This window comes from Podarcis gaigeae, assembly GCF_964106915.1.
Source record: "Podarcis gaigeae genome assembly, chromosome: 7".
Lineage (NCBI taxonomy): Eukaryota > Metazoa > Chordata > Lepidosauria > Squamata > Lacertidae > Podarcis > Podarcis gaigeae.
In genome coordinates this window covers 28793174-28803237 of record NC_139683.1, presented here as the reverse complement: position 1 = coordinate 28803237, position 10064 = coordinate 28793174, and the positions used below count along the sequence as shown (strand labels likewise).

The following is a 10064-nucleotide window of genomic DNA, read 5'->3' as shown; positions in this document are numbered from 1 at the left end:
TAGAGTCACAAGGAATTGCAATAAGTGTGGAATAGTTTGCGTTTTGGCTTGCGTTCATTTGTGTTATTATTTGCATATTACAACCTCACAGTTTCCTGACATATATCTATACAGGCTTAGAGCTTACAGATCTATCTCTCTGTAGATGGTTAGCGTTCATTTACAAAGTAGGTCTCTTGCCTTCTTACCTGCGGAGATCAAAGGAAAAGAATGCAAGCAATATTGTAACCAGTCGCTCACTAATACATAGTAAAGGTAAAGGTACCCCTGCCCATACGGGCCAGTCGTGTCCGACTCTGGGATTGCGCACCCATCTCGCTTAAGAGGCCGGGGGCCAGCGCTGTCCGGAGACACTTCCGGGTCACGTGGCCAGCGTGACAAGCTGCATCTGGCGAGCCAGCGCAGCACACGGAAACGCCGTTTACCTTCCCGCTAGAAAACGATCCCTATTTACCTACTTGCACCCAAGGGTGCTTTTGAACTGCTAGGTTGGCAGGCGCTGGGACCGAGCAGCGGGAGCGCACCCCGCCGCGGGGATTCGAACCGCCGACCATGCAATCAGCAAGCCCTAGGCGCTGAGGTTTTACCCACAGCGCCACCCGTGTCCCCCACTAATACATAAGATCACTTTAAATATATTGTGCCACATATCCATTGATTTCCCCATCCCTTAAGAACATAACCAGAATTCCAAAATTGCAGCTTTTACAACTGAGACCTGCAGGAAAATATTACTGTGTGCCATGTTCCTGGTCAGGATTTAGCTTGCAGACAGCCTTGCCCTTCTCAAAGATTTGTCATTCCTTTCCCCCTCCCTTTCCCCAAAGGTTAGTAAGCATTCCATGTCCACTGATTATGTTTGGCCCTTATTGGGCCTTTGGTCTGTTTTTTTGGGGGGGGGCGGGGGGTGTCTCTTATAACAAGGTTTTTCCTAAAGATTTTTTGTACTTTTGCAAAGCTTGAGGCTTCCTGGAGTCTTCTGATACAGCCTTTTTGTGAGCAGATGGCGCTGTTTTGCCCACATAAGAACTGGCATTCAGAAAACGAGTTTGCTCAAAAGTTTTATACAGTTTTGGAACTTATGCAGAGAGGATTTGATGCCTTTCCCTTTTATATTTTCTACGAAGACGTGTTTTGTTTTCCAGAGCCCTGGCGGATTAGTTGAGTGGCATTATGAGTCACTGTGGTCAACACCGAAGTAACTTGACAGTGTGCTAGTATATAACTTGATTTTGCCTGATGAAGTAAAATAAAAATATATCCCTTAAAATATAAATTCCTGGAAAGTTAGTGATTTCAAGACTTTTAAATGCTGCATTTTTAAGTTGTGCATTTTGGTCTTTTATAGTATTTCCTTTGGGGGTGGGCAGGAAAGCTAGCTGAAAATATGTCAGAGATTCCATTTTATGTGCATCTTGAAGGGCAGGTTTTTTGTCCTGAAGATTAGATACATGAATTATCAACAAGCTGCACTCGTCGTTGCCTGGAATTTAGGCAGCTCTGTATTTCATTAGATTACTGTATGTGTTTAATAGCTGAGTTGCTTTCCACTGTACCTCAGTGCAAATGTATATTTGGAGCTCTTACAAATCTGTAAGGAAGCACAAAATGAAATCACACCCAACAGCTAAACTAATATATAATATATAAGTTGGGATGAACAGTACAGTGGTATCTCAGGTTAAGTACTTAATTCATTCCGGAGGTCCGTACTTAACCTGAAACTGTTCTTAACCTGAAGCACCACTTTAGCTAATGGGGCCTCCTGCTGCCGCCGCACCGCTGGAGCATGATTTCTGTTCTCATCCTGAAGCAAAGCTCTTAACCTGAGGTACTATTTCTGGGTTAGCAGAGTCTGTAACCTGAAGCGTATGTAACCTGAGGTACCACTGTGTTCAAAAAAACTGAACATACACGAATCTCTTTATATGAAACATCCACCGTTATTCTCCTATACCCAGGATGGCATTGGCCACAGAGATACTATTACCTACACCCTTAGCAGATGGGGCTCGTCAGTCTGGGAAGGTGGCCCTTCTAGGAGAAGGAAATCTCTGATCTTAAACCTCTGCTGTCTTGTGGCTATATTCATTTGTGAGAAAGGCTTCAGGAGTAAACCCTGAGGAAAAATCCATACCTGCCTTCTCGTGGGACATCTTCAGGAGAAGAAAGGTTAAGGAATAAACCCTGCACAAATTTAGAGTGGAGTCCTCCAGATGGTTGGATGGTGCCCAGTACACCTCCTTCTGGCAAGTCCTGCCGCCAAGCTGGTGCCAAATGTTTTCTTTTGGACCACATCAGTGAGGCTGAGATGGGGGTCTTGTTGTCTAGACAGCCCAAGACCTCCATACACACTGCCCAGGCTTGTGCCTCAGAGAGGTCACTTCCGTGCTGCCAACAAAAACAACATGGGAAGCAACAGTTACAAATTACCTTTCTCTGAAGCCACAGCAGGTGCTGCAATTCTCCAGAGGTTTGACTTCCCCTTCAGAGGCGCACTCCATTTTCTCTCAAGACAGACGGATGTCCCATATAGGTCCCAGTATTCTTTGAGGGTCAGATCTATGGATAGATAGCATATATATCTTCCCAGGTTATGTTTTTAGTCTGAACTTCACGAATGTGATGTGTTGCCCGCTAATTTTATTTTAAAGGACTGAGAATGGCTATACGTTTAGAAGAATTATTATTCTATTATCGTAATTAGTGCATCACATCTGCTTTCTACATTCACACCATACATTTAAAGTACTGTATTATGATACCACTTTAAGCAGTTATGGCTTTCCCCCAAAGAATTATGGGATCTGTAGTTGGTTAAGGTTGCTGAGAGTTGTTAGGTAAAGGTAAAGGGACCCCTGACCATTAGGTCCAGTCGTGGCCAACTCTGAGGTTGCGAGGCTCATCTTGCTTTATTGGCTGAGGGAGCCAGCGTTCAGCTTCCGGGTCATGTGGCCAGCATAAACCAGAGCAGCACATGGAAATGCCATTTATCTTCCTGCTGGAGCGGTACCTATTTATCTACTTGCACTTTGACATGCTTTCGAATTCTTAGGTTGGAAGGAGCAGGGACCGAGCAACGGGAGCTCACCCCGTCGTGGGGATTCAAACTGCTGACCTTCTGATCGGGAAGTCCTAGGCTCTGTGGTTTAACCCACAGCGCCACCCACGTCCCTTGCTGAGAGTTGTTAGGAGACCCTTATTCCCCTCACATAGCCACAATTTCTGGAGTGGTTTGACAATCAATCCCTTTTTGCCAGGAACTCTGGAAATTGTACCTCTGTGAGGGAAATTAAGGTCTCCTAACGGCACCCTTGACAAACTACAGATCCCAGAATTCTTTGGGTACAAAACCCATGGTGGTTTAAAGTGGACTAGTGCTTTAAGGCTAAGACTGGCCTGTGGGATAGATTTTGTGGAAGATAACAATTTTCCTGGCTGGTTGTTCTCCCTCTACTATCAGAGGGAAGAGGTCTCTGCATACCTCACAAGTGGAGAAGGTGTCACTGAGCTTAGAAGTCCTGCTTGTGGATTTTCTAAAAGCATCTAGTTGGTCGCAGCAGAGTTTATTCTTAACTGAAAATTGTTCATATTGGTACGAATAATACGAAACACACAAAAACAGCCCCCAAAGGGTTTTAAAGGCACAGACTGCAAGCAGCCCCTACTAGAACTTTAGTCATGCAGCCTTCATGTTAAAAAAAAAAAGTGTCACTTTTAAGATCTCTCCACCATCTTGACTTGGGAGGAAAAACGCAAATGGAGACATACTATCTTGTTATTTACTGCTTGCTGCTGTTCTTGGTGGGTACACTTTGTGCTGGTATCAGTCTTGTGCAGATGTCCCTGGATGACGACAGCAGCCATAGAGGCAACCATGGACATATCACTCGCCTCATTGCCACCGCTGAATTTGTCATCAAGTTTGCACAGCATACAGCGAAGCATGTGTCCTGGTCTCCTAACGTTATGCAGAACATTTACTTCAGTCACGTTCCACCACAATCCAGTGGCCTCTAAACTTTCTGCGATGTTCTCAAAACCACGGTTTTAAGCAGAAGTCACAGCTTGTAAGGCATGTGACATGACTAAGATGGAGCTAAGACTAGATATTGCGGTAGGCTCAGGGGATAAGATCTGGGTGCCATTATGTTGTGGGCTTGACCCTTTAAAGTATGATTTCTATGCAATTCCATAGAAATGAATGGGATTTGAACCATTAGTGTTAAACCAGACCAAAGATGTGTTGTTAAATGCATATTTGCATTAACACACACACAGTTAAACAGTTGCATCAGTGAGGAGGAGCTGATAATGACTAGGATCAGAGCAGGAACTGAGGGGCAATTTAACCCTTTCCTTCCCTAATTGGGTCCAGTGAAAAATTCATCCTCTGGCACCAATAGGGGATTTGCTCTCAATGTAAATAACCAGCTTCAGGGGATAATTATCAGACCTCCTACCACCCCACCATCTATAGATATTTGCATTTTTTTAAAAAATCCTTCACATTTAATGTCTTGGTTGGCCCATAGTGGGAGAAGGAAACATTTGGGTTTTCTACTTCGGGCATAATTTTTTTCCAGAGCTATAACCCTAAATTGTGATAGCCCAGTCGGCTTTGGTTAATGGACCAGCTAGGATTCTTTCATTTTTTAAAAACCCTGAAACTATTTGTTGTACCTGTTCTGATAACCTGGTCCCCGAAGAAAGATCTCTGCTCTAATCGGAAGCAGGCCAATGAAATATTAAGAAATCACATCATTAAGAGCAGAAAGATTTGAATGAGATCACTTGTAATTCTTTAATAAACAAGTAGAAACAAATGTTTGGGAATAAGAGCCAAGAGAAATATAAATCTTATCCTAATAGACAGATGCAAAGGGGATGTAATCTGGAGAAGCATGTTACAGTATCTTTTACAATATCAGATAATTGATGGCAATTTTCTGGCTATGAAAAATATGCACTCAGGGTGTGTGTGTGTGTGTGTGTGTGTGTGTGTGTGTGTTTGAGCATAGCACCAGTTCAGAAAAAAGATCTTGGTGGCTGCAACCAGCTTTAGGAGAAATGACCTTTCACAGTTTTGACTGCCAGCCTTCTAAGTAATCCTAGAAGCCCCTTAATGCCATGAACTGGTTATGACTGACAGGACAGCTGGCCCATCTGCTCAGATGCAAAACAACTGCTTCATATTCTCCATTGAGGCATCCCTTATATGCAGAGATATTTTTGTTTGCATCCTGCTTCAGACAGATGAGGAGAAGTAGCATTTACTCATTTTTCTCCCCAAGAAGAGACTGGTGATCAGTAAACAGAGGAATCTCTGGATCAGAACCAGAACAACCCAATGCAGGATGTGAGGGGATTTTCCTGTACCAGCAGCAACACCTGTGTGAATGTGATCTATGTGGAGAAGCTGCCTTAAACCATTTCAGGCGAGCTTTTCATCATTTGAGCCCAGTGGGACCTCTGACTGCAAGTGGCTCTCAGGCAAGGGTTGTTCTCAGCTAGGGATGCGGGAGACGTTTGATTCGGTGTGCATTTTTTAAAAAAGAGAAACTATCTAAAATTGCACTTCTGGAACCAATCTGTAAACCAAAACTCAGCTTGCCTTTTGAATCCACACATCTCTGAATTTTGCAATTCAGTTCTCCAACCAAGGAATGCATACAAAAACGCACATACTGGGGGGAAAGTGTACGTAAAAATGAAAACAACACACAAAAACAAAGGTCTTGAACTACAACTCACATCAACCGCAGCCAGCCCAGCTGTTTTAACTGGGGCTGATGGGAGTTGCAATCCAAAACACCTGGAAGGCATCCGGTTTGAAAAGACCTCAAATACAATAGATTTCAGTTTAAACCATTGTCATATGTTACGTGTTACTGTGTATTGAACACCTAGACATGTATTATGTTATTCTGATCAGTCAGCACTAGTAGACGCATCAATGGCACAAGACAACTGAAGAAGCCCAGAAAACTGTGCTCAGGGAGTGTGCTATCCACCAACCCCAACAAATCAGCCCCACTGGGGGTGAAACAGGAGCCTCCCAACTGCTAGGGCGAAATGGGGATAGAACGCTTGCATCCTGTCCTCTTTATTACTTCATACGCTGCTTCATCAGCACCTCACAGCTACTGGGTACAAAGTTGAACTTACCCTTTCCTTGAATCTCCTTGAACTTATTTAAAAAACAACAAGAAGAAAAAATGAAAAACTGAGTCAAGAAAATGTAAGAACCTAGTAAAATCTGCTCTTGCAAGTTCACTTTATTTTAGGTAGTTTGTAAGGTCGGCGGTTTGAATCCCCGTGATGGGGTGAGCTCCCGTTGCTCGGTCCCTGCTCCTGCCAACCTAGCAGTTCGAAAGCACGTCAAAGTGCAAGTAGATAAATAGGTACCGCTCCGGCGGGAAGGTAAATGGTGTTTCCGTGTGCTGCTCGGATTTCACCAGAAGCGGCTTAGTCATGCTGGCCACATGACCCGGAAGCTGTATGCCGGCTCCTTCGGCCCCAAAGCGAGATGAGTGCCGCAACCCCAGAGTCGGCCACGACTGGACCTAATGGTCAAGAGTCCCTTACCTTTTTAGGTTTTCAAGGCACTTTGTAAGTAATTGTCTCTTTCTCACATATTTGACAAATGGTGTAAAATTATTTTTGAACAACTGTGTGAATACTTATCGCCAACGTGCTGTACGAGTTGCACTATCTTTATTAACAGCACAGGTTGCATTTTTCTAGCACAGCTGTTTTAGCTGGGGCTGATGGGAGTTGCAGTCCAAAACACCTGGAAGGCACCAGGTTCGGAAAGACTCTGACCTTGACCTCAAGTACAATAGATTTCAGTTTAAGCCATCTTCATATGTTATGTGTTACTGTGTATTGGGGGCAGTGGGGATGACGGCACTAGCTGTTTTGGTCACCTTCCAAGTTATAGAGGGCAGCTGTCTGAAGCAGTGAACCTCCTACATGTTTTTGAAGCCTCAATGCATGGGGAGCCACTCTTCAGACAGCCACTCCCCACAAGTTGAAGGGTGACTGGAGCAGGGATGGGGGTTGGAGGAAGCAAGCACACCTGTCCCCACCTCTCTGGTACCTTAACACTTAATACTAACACCTGAAGAGCTCTAGTGTGCCCATCCCAGGTAAGGAAGACACACGTCTGACAGTTACCATATATCCTCGAGTATAAGCCGACCTTTTCAGCACAATTTTTATGCTGAAACAGCCCCCCTCGGCTTATACTCGAGTGAGGGTCCCTGTCGGCGGCTGTCAGCGGTGGAGGAGGAGGAGGAGGAAGAGGAAGGAGCAGCCTGAAAGCAGCCCTTTCGGGCTGCTTGTTCTTCCTCCGCCGCTGCCACCCCCAGCCTCTGCCTCTCAGCAGCACCCTAGGTAGGTAGGGGGACGGGAGGGGCTGGGGGGGGGAAGGTTTGTGGTGCGGCTAATACTTGGGTCAATGTTTTCCCATTTTTTGTGTTAAAATTAGGTGCCTCGGCTTAAATTTGTTCAGCTTATACTTGAGTATATATGGTAACTCTTTTTTGCAGGCGAAACACTTAAAAGCAGCTTCCATGGTGCTCGGGATACACCGGCTTCTAGCAGCTGTCCACAAGTCTGGAGCCTATGGAGCAGTTGCAGCAAATGGGGGGGAGTCCCCTCTTCTGGCTATCACACCTTACTGTAAACCTATATTTTCTTATCCAGGGGTTACCACAGTGGAGCTGAAGTGCCCATCTAATAAGGGTGGCTTATTTCAACTGCTACAGAACATGGGTGGCGCTGTGGTGTTTTGGGCTTGCCGATAGGAAGGTCAGTGGTTCAAATCCCCATGATGGGGTGAGCTCCCGTTGCTCTGTCCCAGCTGCTGCCAACCTAGCAGTTCGAAAGCATGCCAGTGCAAGTAGATAAATAGGTACCGCTCTGGCGGGAAGGTAAACGGTGTTTCCGTGCACTCTGGTTTCCATCACAGTCTTCTGTTGTGCCAGGAGCAGTTTAGTCATGCTGGCCACATAACCCAGAAAGGTGTCTGTGGACAAACTCCGGCTCCATCGGCCTGAAAGCGAGATGAGTGCTGCAACCCTATAGTCGCCTTTGACTGGACTTAACCATCCAGGGATCCTTTACCTTTACCTTTATTTCAACTGCTGCTCCAATTCAATGTGTGTCAAAGGGTCATATCAGGATAGTGCTCCAGGTACGACACTGCTGGTGCAAGTATCTGAGGTGTTTTACCTGTTGAGTAGCTCGCAAGCAAATGCATTTCAAATAAAATTTGGTTCCGAAAAGTCCTATTCAACTGAGATCCTCTAATTTGCTTGGTAGTATCGCCTCATGATGAGGGGCCTAGGAAGAGGAATGGCAGGACGAGAGTTTAGCAAGTGTATTATTATTTAGTTTTCCCAGGTCCCAAGGTGGGTGGTGGAATGTAAAAATATAATAATGAAATAATGTAAAAAAAAAAAAATTATTTTTATTTGATGAGATTTATATGCTGCTCAATCAGCAGAAGCCTTTAATTTACAGCCAGAAAATAGGAGATGTATGAGTGTGTGTTTGTGTGCACGGCTGGATTTAGGTTTGATGAGGCCCTAAACTACTGAAGGTAATGGGGTCCTTTATATGTCCCGCTGTCCTTTGTCAACAACAAATTGTTGCTGTTTTTTGTGGGGGGCCCTAAGCTATAGGTTGTTTAACTTACACGTAAATCCGGCAGTGTGTGTGTGTGTGTGAAGCCAGATATGTATCTCAGGTGTCAAATGCCTAACAGCCCTACAATGGGAAGCTTTTCTGGAGTAGCCACACAGTGTCTATGGAAAGAATGAGATATGTATAGGAAATAACCTGTTTTGAATCTCTCCTCTGCTTACTTACTAGGGAGGTTTAAGCAAGCTGTTCCCTCTTAGTCCCTGTCCCCTCATATACACCATGTGGTTAATAATACTGATCTACCTGACAGTGGTTGTTGAAAAAATATAACAAGGTGATGAAATACATGAAGCATTTTGCAATAATCTGTGGTGTATATATTTATGCTAAATATGATCAGGTTTCTTTTGGTTAGGATTACCAAGGGCCACTTTTTAACCATTCTTTTCATAAATGCAGCGTCTTGACACAGAATGTCAGCCACGCATTGGATGCAAATGATACCCGCAGCAGCCATGGCAATACAGAGCTTTCCTCAGCAGTTCGAAAAAGTTCAGCACCAGACTTTAAACTTCAAGCAGTGGGTGCTGCTTGGCACAATTTCAGGTGTAAGTGCTGCCCCCTGCTGTCCTGTTGGAGTGATATAGCTGAAACAGGAATATTTACAGTATTTTCTTTCAAGTTCCTGAAACACAAGTCATTACAGACAATAAATAGCTGAAACTTTTTCCCCCTAGAATGCCTTCCCAAATCGTATAGCACATGTTTCTTTTGCAAAACGGCAGCACACCTAAATAATGGGAGCTATGATTTAGGATGCATTCACAATTACGATATATTGTTCATTTACTTGCAGCCTTTTTATCATGTTATTCAGCCAGAAACTGCCCCAAGTCATAGAATTGTATTGTTGGAAGGGACCCTGAGGATCATCTAGTCCAACACCCTGCAATGCAGGAATATGCAGCTGTCCCATATGGGGACTGAACCTGCAACCTTGGCGAAATCACATTCTAGGCAGGTGACTCCACCATCCACGCAGCTTGCCCGATCTAGACCTCAGTCAGCTTACAAAGATCAATACACAGCACTTCCCAAGATATGACAAGGAGAAAAAGGGCTGAGGAGGGAGAAGGAAAAGATCAAGCTGCGGTTCCAGTTCTTTAAATTAACCACAGCAGGATTTATATAGGAAGCATGACTATGTAGGGTTTGTTTGACCGTGGTCTTTGAGTTGTTTAAAGTCTGATCCTGACCCCAACCCAAACTCCTGGGCACACAACTGTCCTCCCTGGCACAAACACTCCCACCTCTTTCCTCCCGGGTCTATCCACCCCCATTTGTGCCCTCTTATTATTTATGTGAGCAGTGCCAGATTTACATATAAGCTAAACAAGCTATAGCTTAGGGCC

The 10064-nt window shown here is 44.6% G+C and overlaps 1 long non-coding RNA gene across 1 annotated transcript in view; it reads right to left on the bottom strand.

The window, feature by feature from the left end:
• Nucleotides 1–1561: 1561 nt before the first annotated feature.
• Nucleotides 1562–10064, bottom strand: part of LOC310848717 — a 262466-nt gene continuing 253963 nt past the window's right edge. The window contains exon 5 of the long non-coding RNA XR_014566536.1: nucleotides 1562–1889. This is a non-coding gene — a long non-coding RNA (uncharacterized lncRNA). The remainder of the gene's footprint in view (nucleotides 1890–10064) is intronic.